This window comes from Peromyscus leucopus, chromosome 1, assembly GCF_004664715.2.
Source record: "Peromyscus leucopus breed LL Stock chromosome 1, UCI_PerLeu_2.1, whole genome shotgun sequence".
NCBI lineage: Eukaryota > Metazoa > Chordata > Mammalia > Rodentia > Cricetidae > Peromyscus > Peromyscus leucopus.
This window is the reverse complement of record NC_051063.1, coordinates 192,122,630-192,131,559: the sequence shown is the minus strand read 5'-3', so window position 1 is coordinate 192,131,559 and position 8,930 is coordinate 192,122,630. Positions and strand designations below refer to the sequence as shown.

At 37.4% G+C, this 8,930-nt stretch overlaps 1 pseudogene; it reads right to left on the bottom strand.

Annotated features, from left to right (window-relative positions):
- Positions 1 to 3,959: 3,959 nt before the first annotated feature.
- LOC114686862 lies at positions 3,960 to 4,875 on the bottom strand (annotated as a pseudogene).
- Between the last annotated feature and the right edge of the window lie 4,055 nt (positions 4,876 to 8,930).

Here is an 8,930-nt window from a genome sequence, read left to right as displayed (position 1 = left end):
TCAAATGAGCAGCATCTGCCGGTTTGAGTTACTGGCGGGTTCCTGGCGTGTGTGCTTGACCTGCAGTATGGTGGGAATGAGGCCTCTGCAAGTGGCACATTAAGCTGCATGGTGGATTTATCCTTTGCTAGTACAAAACAATAAAAGAGGTTTCTGGGCTACATGCTGCTTGGATAAAACCATAGACCCATGATGGCTCCCAGAGCTGGCGGAAAACGTACCACCGCCATGTTGGGAAGTGGAAGGGGGCGGAGCCAGCAGCCACAGCGCCGTTTCAGGCTTAGAAGGCTACAGTTTAAAGCAATAAGTTTGCAATAAGACTGATTCAGATAAAATAGTTTATAATGCATGTAAAAATGTACGTAGGCTTAAAAGAAAAATATATATACCGTTATATAAACAAATAGTATCTAAAAATAAAGTGTTTAAAAAAAACAGTAAAGGTAATAAGCCACATAAAGATGGCTACCACACAGAGAATCTGGATTATGTTCTCTTTGATATTCGTAACTGAAGAAAAACATTTGATTAAAAAAGCTGTTGAGTTATGCCAAAATGTATATTTTAAAGGTACCTTGACTTCAAAATTTGGATATAAGAATATGTTGCTTTGGAAAAGAGGTTCTGCTTTTGTTTCTACAGAAAGCCAGAGGCTATGGATTTGTTCCAGATTAAGATACATCAGGTTTGACCAGCCAAGACCACCTGAAAGGTCTCTGATGACACCATGGCCCAGATGATCCAACATCCAGAATCGTTTCAAGGCAACTGGCTCAGATGATACAGTCTCACGGACTACTCCATGATGCTAAAATTTTCTTTGTATCTCCATAAGATACAGCGCCCCCCTCCAGCAGGAAGTAGTAAGAGAAGCTACGCCCAAATTCCCAAATATACCAAGCTGGCTTTGGAGATGTATAAAAGTTAAAACCTTCCTTTTAAAAAAAAAGAAAAGGGGAAGTGCTGTGGGATGGTCTGTATGTCAAATTGCTCTGATTGGTCAATAAATAAAACACTGATTGGCCAGTGGCCAGTGGCCAGGCAGGAAGTAGGTGGGACAAGGAGAGAGGAGAATTCTGGGAAGCAGAAGGCTGAGGCAGAGAGACCCTGTAGCCACTGCCAGGATAAGTAGCATGTAAAGACACCGGTAAGCCACCAGCCATGTGGCAAGGTATAGATTTATGGAAATGGATTAATTTGAGCTATAAGAACAGTTAGCAAGAAGCCTGCCACAGCCATACAGTTTGTAAGCAATATAAGTCTCTGTGTTTACTTGATTGGGTCTGAGCGGCTGTGGGACTGGCGGATGACAGAGATTTGTCCTGACTGTGTGCCAGGCAAAAAAAAAACTCTAGCTACAGGGATGAGAGGAATTATTCCTTTTGTGGATGTGTTTCCCTACATTACTGGTTTTACAGTTTTTTGGTACCCTTCCATTCACTTCATTGCCCATTTTAACCTAAAGGATGTTGAATCCTTAGGATACATGCAATAAGCTTCTCTTTATGGCATTTTCTCTTTTTCCTTGCAAACTCCTACATAATGGTTCAGACACTGCACATCACCCGAACCCTACTTTTTCCTTTTTCGCTGAGCCACCTTCTCATTCTGACTGCTCACAGCTACCGTGTGTCACCACTATCAACACCCAACTGTGTAATTATAAATGACTCTTCAAGGGAACCAGTGTCTTAGTCAGTGTTCCATTTCTGTTAAGAGTTTCCATAACCAATGCAACTCTTAAAAATGAAAGCACGTAGTTAGGGGCCTACTTTAAGTTCCAGATGCTTAGTCCATTATCATCATGACACAGGGCATGAAAAGTGGCAGGCATGAAGCTGGGTAGGTAGCTGAGACCTAAATCCTGATCCACAAGCAGAAAGACAGCCTGTGCTGGGCATGGATTTTAAAAGATAAAACACTCCAGTGAAACACGTCCTTTAACAAGGCTATGCCTGCTGATCATTGTAATTCTTTTAAATAGTACCATTCCTGATGAGAAAGCATTTAAATATATGAGCCCACAGAAGTGGATCTCAGTCAAACTGCCACACCCTGTGAATAGAAATATTTACACAAAGTAATGTCTGGTTGAGGCAAATAGAGAAAAAGAGAATTGTTTTCACCAAGCTCCAGTGGAGTTAGAAAAATTTCCCTGTATATATACTTTGAGGGACTTTAAGGTCGTTTCTCATCCCCCAAGGGCTGTTAGGACTTATCTCTAGCTGTAAAGAAGTTGCTCTCATAACACCACAGAGAAGAGTATTTGGGGTGCAATGGACACTAGCACAGCAGAGCTAACTATTGGCTGTGGCTTCCATTGACTCCTCAGCTGGAGAAAGTTCAGAATCTTTACCCAGATCCTAAACCTTGATCCTGGCAACATATACCAGTGCAAGTCACTCAGACCATAGCACAGTCATATAGGAATTGTGGTCAGTAACCTGTGATCTATCCTCCTGTATGAACACGCCAGACATAGTTGATACTTCCAAAACATGTATTTTGATATATAATTATCATCCTTCTGTTTTGTTACCAATTGCATGTGCTAAACTCTCACATATCAAGTTGATATAATGTGTCACAAGTACTATGTGTGAATAGTGAAAAATCATAGCATATATAAGGTTCTACTATATCCTGGCATCACTCATATATTGTGATATTTTTTAATATCTTTGTCCTAGAAGAAAACGGTCCACTAAATTTCTCCACACTGTAAAACAATCACGATACATCCCTGTGAGATCAGATTGACTACTTTTATTTTTGGCTTCTTTTTTAAATGGATATGTTCTTATCACTTTGAAGAGATGCTATCTTTTTAAAAAAATGTGTTCTACACATAAAACAGCTGTAGACAGGGTCTGTATTCCACATTGAACATATTTCATATATTTCTTTTACCATTCATTCATAACTGATGTTATAAACAGTATTAACAAAATATACCATTTTCTTGTCAGTTCAATATTTAATTTTTTTCTGTATGTATTAAATTAACTGATTCTATATAGAAGACACTCATTCTAAAGACATTCAGTGACTATAACCTAGAGAAAATTAGGTCCCAATATCTAAAATACTGAGGATTTATTGAATCATCTTATTTGGAATCACAGCTGTAATCATTTTCACACTTGAACAGCTGATATTATTCTTTAAACCTATAAAATAAATGAAAGCATAAGATTCTCATCAGAGAAACAGAGGGGTTGAATATTTGTGGAAGGGTCCACAGTAAAAACACTCTAAAGAGAACTGCTTCTCTTACCCACCATTTCCCAACCTAGAGGTGAGAAGTAGGCAAAGTGGATACATACAGTTGAGGGTAACTTGCACTGGAATCCCTGAGGAAAATAAATCTTATAAAGAAAATGTATAGGCAAACTGTAACAACACTTGCATTATGAAGAGATGTGAACTTTATTTACTTTAGTATTAAAACTATTTTGTCCTTAGCTCCAGAGATTGACATAGATACTGTCTTCTAAACATCTTGCTTACACAAACACAAAAAGTAAGTAGACAGGAATGTCTGTGTATAAGCAATAATATGCATGATAGAGTCAAGTAAATTTATGGGTATCAGCTTATACCACCATAAAAACTTTGTGCTTTCTTCTAACAAAGGTCTCTAATGCATATACTACTCCATCACTCACTTTCTAGAAATTTGCATTGAGTGACTTGAGTTCTAACTCATTCACTTTGCCTCAAGAAACAGTAGTTATGATTTCTATCAATGGAGCACAGTTTATCTATGAAAGGTCAATAAGTTTTGTTCATTTCTGATATGATTTCATAAGTACCAGTATAAACAAGATGAAGCTCCAACACATATTACAGCTCACTTAAAGTGACAAGTGGATTCTCCATTAATTAGTAGGAGATGAATGAATAAATAATTAGATAATGTACAGATAAACTGTCAAATCTTTGTACCTATAGTACAATTATGTGATATTTTGATTTCTCATGCAGAAAAAGAGGAATTTGAATACAATGGAGTTATGTCTCATAATAAAAGGGCCTAATGTGGGAAAGGACACAGAAATGATGGCTGCGGTGTTCATTAGCCACCATTCACTGTTATATACAAGAGCAGTCCAACCCTGTAAGATGAAGGAGAGGGCATAGAAGGCTAGAAAAGTGAACATCACGACCAGGATACTCTGGGTGTCTCTGGACTCAGGGGATGCACTGGTGGAAGCATGAGTGCTATGGATGTGTTGAACCCGTTGCTTCTGCCTGTAGAAAATGACAACCATGGCCCCCCAGTCCAGGCAATGATCACAGAAAGCAAAACTTCAGGAAATACAATTAAAGCTATATACAATAAGCCTGCGACTTCATTATAACCTAGAGTGGAGCAATATTTTACATCTCTTTTATGTGTCAGGTTTTTGATGTCCCCTTTGATATATAGATACACAGGGAAAATCATATTTACTATCATGTACAGGATCCAGCAGAGGGAAATTGGACAATGTACTTTGGAGCTTTGATTTTCAGATTCTTCCAACATGAGTCACTTGGACTGATAGTGATGGCCTGATAGACACTCAAGAAACTGATGGTGCCAATAGACATGCTTCTGCCAAGTCTCTGAATGTACAAAAGTAGTTTGCAGCCAAAATCACTGATAAATCATTTCATCCCAAAAGTCTGTACTGTCTATAGCACACCTTTAGAAACAATGATCAAGGACTTGGCTGTAAAGAGCAGTGTGATAATCAAATCCTTGGTCTTTAACTTCTGTCCAATGTAGTAATGGATGAGATAGTAGGAAAGAAGAGAGAAATTTCCCAGAATTCCAACTGTGCTCTAGAGTAAGAACACTATTCCTATTGCCAAATTCTTTAGGTCCATTCTGTCACTTAGCATCTTTATTTGCATTTCTTTTTGCATCTTTTAATTATATAAATTATTGCAAAAATTACTTGGATAACCAAAATGATGAATTGAAATTTCTATACTTATACTGTGGGTATGCAAGAATCACTTGTGCTTAAGATTGCAAAGCCAGTGTGTCCAACACACCAAGTCATTGCCTCAAATAAAATTTATTTTGGCAACAGTAATAACTTTGTAAGACTGCTGAAGTATTGAAGTGTACATGCTCAGTTATGGAATAAACAGGATAAGAATGTCAGTGCTTTCATTTGATCTAATGTTTGGATCATGATGCCATAGCACAAATATAAAGTAGGAAACAGCAGCTATTTGTAAGCATTGGGATAAGCAAGCATTTTACAGAATGGAAACAGTGATCACATTGTAGCCAATATTTTGGAAACTGGAATTCTGTATGTTACTGGAAAGAATATAAAATTGCATGTCAATCTATGGCTTTCCCTTCAAAATTCACAATTCATCCATACAATTTACCATCTAAAATTAGATTCCCCAATACTTCCTTTAAGAGTGGTAAGCCTCAGCTGATATTCACATGGTGCTGTCTCTGAAGTAGTGTAAGTGAAATATCAAGGAATTCATAAAACTCATATGCACTGAAATGGAAAAAATAGGAAAAATAGGAGTTTTTTCATTGTGAGCCCAATTAGGAACATCATGACATAGGTCAGCAGTGATCCAGTCTCTAACAGGCTAACACAGATAAGAACTCATCTTCCTCAAATCCCACCTCACCCTGTAGTACAACAGAATACTATTATCAGTGACACAGTTTTGAATTGTACAAGGGAAAATGACAATTTCATATTTCTATTTCTTGGTGGTAGAATTTAGTAAGGGTCTCATGCTTTAATGTATGCTGGTCTGGAACTTTCAGCAAATATCCAAATAATTCTCTGGACTCCTGGGTTTGTCATACCCCATGAATTTTTGTTTTATTGATCTAATATTGAGTTTCATTTGTGAATTTGAATGGTAGACATTTATGTGTTCTATGTGGTTTTTGTTTGTTTTGTTGTTGTTGGTATGACATCACCTATCACCAAAAAATAATGGGAATTGATCAAAGGGCTGTTGAGATATGATTGATATGAAGTGGGAGTCTCTACAGTACAAATATCATGTAACCCCAGGCACAGATCATGATATAATTATGAAAAAATCCATGAATATATATGTGATATAAATTGTAAGTTCATTATGATGCTCATTGGAATGCCATCCAGATCCTTTGTTATACTTATTTTGTTGAGAGCACAAAGGCCCTTACACCCACAGATATCCAGGGAAATCAAGAATGCTAAGTAAGCAGAATTGTCTTCTTAATGGAAAAGATGTAAAATTTGCCCTTCTATCCAGAAAGCTGGGAAGTGGAGGTAATTAATGGCCTGTAGGTCTACATTGTCTGTTGAACCAAGCCATATCAATCTCTCAAAACCAAGGCCAGAGATACCTAATATTCTAAATTACCTATTATCTATATAGCCAGAGACATATTATCTATATAGTCAGAGGCCCCCCAACCCCCATCACAGAAACCAAGAGATGGCTAGTAGCCCAAATGACCTCTATGCTATCTGTATGACTCACACCAGGCCAGATCCTTCCTTAGGCCCTTGATCTAATACAGACAGCATTTCTCCTGAACCTATCTTCTTGAAAGAAATAAGATGTACCCTTAGTTGAGTTTCAATCTAATTATGCTTCCTTGTGCACCAGGGATTGTATTATACCAGGACACAGTTTTCCAAGTTATATTGTGTTTAAATATACTGATATCAGATTTACCAAAGTTTGATCCAGGTAGATGAAGTCTGAACAGATTTTATTCACAACTTCTTGCATATCACGGCCTGCATATCCTTCACTTATTGATACTTTACAAAACATTATGATGTTTGATAATGAGATCAAATAAGGAAGTGTATTCACCAGAGTACAGAGTTTACCAAGGATCTTTAAAAACTCGGTATGTTTGGCAGCTTCTTAAGGTTTACCCACCTGGAGAACTTGTCTGAACACACTGACAGCAGATAGTGCAGACCTGTGAGGACAGAAATGAATGTTCCCAGTCCCAGAAAAATACTCCAGCATATGAGCAGGTAAGGGCTTGGAATCATCTTGAAATCAATAGTGAAGTGGAAAGAACCCTCTATTTGAGAGTCTGGTAGAAGGACTGCAACCCTTATTCATGTAGAAAAGGAAGAAATAATGCGAAAAGAGAGAACTGTCTGGATCCCCATTAAAAATTATGAGACATGTGGACCATCCCTGGTTACAATATCCGGAGTCACTCTTTCAGTTTCCAGTGGCTATCACTTGCTTTTTGAGACACAGAGTTACTTACAAGAACACACAGTGTGGCCACATTTGTCACAAAAACTGCAAACATATTCTGTCTGATGAGTACTTACTAAAGATTTCCTTGAGTTTGGAGACTTCCTAGAGTTAACTTGAAAACTTCAAACTACAAATTACTGCATGAAACTGTTCATTTGGCAACTTTTGTGATATTAATGACTGTTTGGTGTAGACAATGCCATAGTCTTCATTGATGAGATAAGATCTGAGGGAAAGTGTTGTGGCAGTGAGGACACTTAAGAAATGTGAATATCTATGGATTGCTTCTACATTCACATAAGTTTCTCCTCCATAAGGCTATGTCAGCCACACTTTCAAGCATATGGTTGATTTTCAGCTTCTTTTCATAACTGGAAATTGTATACAAAGATTCTTGCATTATATTAAATGCCATGCTCCAATTATATTTCAAACAAGCAGAAACTGCCTGTGGTTAAGTTGGGTTAATGAGGACTAAACAGACTCAATAATCATTTTGGCATCAAATTGTTTCTGAGAGAGACACTCTACTATCTATCAAATGGAATATTGAACTATATTACTCTGGCTTTCACTCATTGCTCAGGAAAATAATATTCAGTATAACAGCATGGAATAAAATTTATAACGTTACGGACAAAGCTCTGGTGCTGATGTATTTGCCTTGTGCATGTGAGAAACTTAGTTCCTTCTGTCCAGCTAATAAAAAAATTTGGGTGGCACAAAGCTATTCTCAAAGGACTGGGAGACAGAGCAGAGAGATCCTTGAAGCTCCCTGTCCAGCCAGCCTAGTAGAGTGAGAGAGTTAGTGATATCTCAAAAATACAAACAAATAAAAAAATAGAAATCTGAGGAAAGACAGATGAGTTTCTCCCCTAACTCCACACAGAGAGAATCATAAGATACACACACACACACACACACACACACACACACACACACACACACACAAACACAAATACAAATGCAAGTAAACAGATACACACTCATAAATACATACACAAGATCACACAATCACATACACATAAATATTCACACACTTGCACACAAAAATATTCTATCACACATAGACACTCGCTGCCACAACACAGACCCTCACATACTCTCTTTCTCTGACACAATCTACCAAATACAATTGGAATTTACCTAAAATCACACATGTACCTTAACAGGAACACACATATACAGAGAGGAAATTTAATTATGAATTTCAAGTTAAAGGCTTATATTTACTAATTTTTTGATCAAGTCAAAAAAATTGATAAAATATCTGAGATTTTGACAAGAAACTAATCTAAAATACATTCAGGGTGTATCATCTGAGCACTGTGAAATGCCATATGTTGTAATAATTTAAGTTAAAAAGAAAATTTAGGGTGCAGGTGTAACTCTGTGGTAGCATCCTTGTCTATCAGGAAGAAAGTTGAGGACTGTCTTAACTTCATGCATTGAGAACTGGGAAACTCATCTTGATATCTCACTGAAATGAGACTGTTACTAAACCAGGAGAAATAGGAGAAGATACATTTGTCCCAGATAAGGGATGTGCATGACTCATAATTACAACATCACTTTCCATACAACACTCTGTTCCCAAGTTGAAGAGGGAAAGCAACCTCATTGTCCAACATTAGGTGGTGTAGAATGGGAGGGAATGAGAAGCAGAGCAG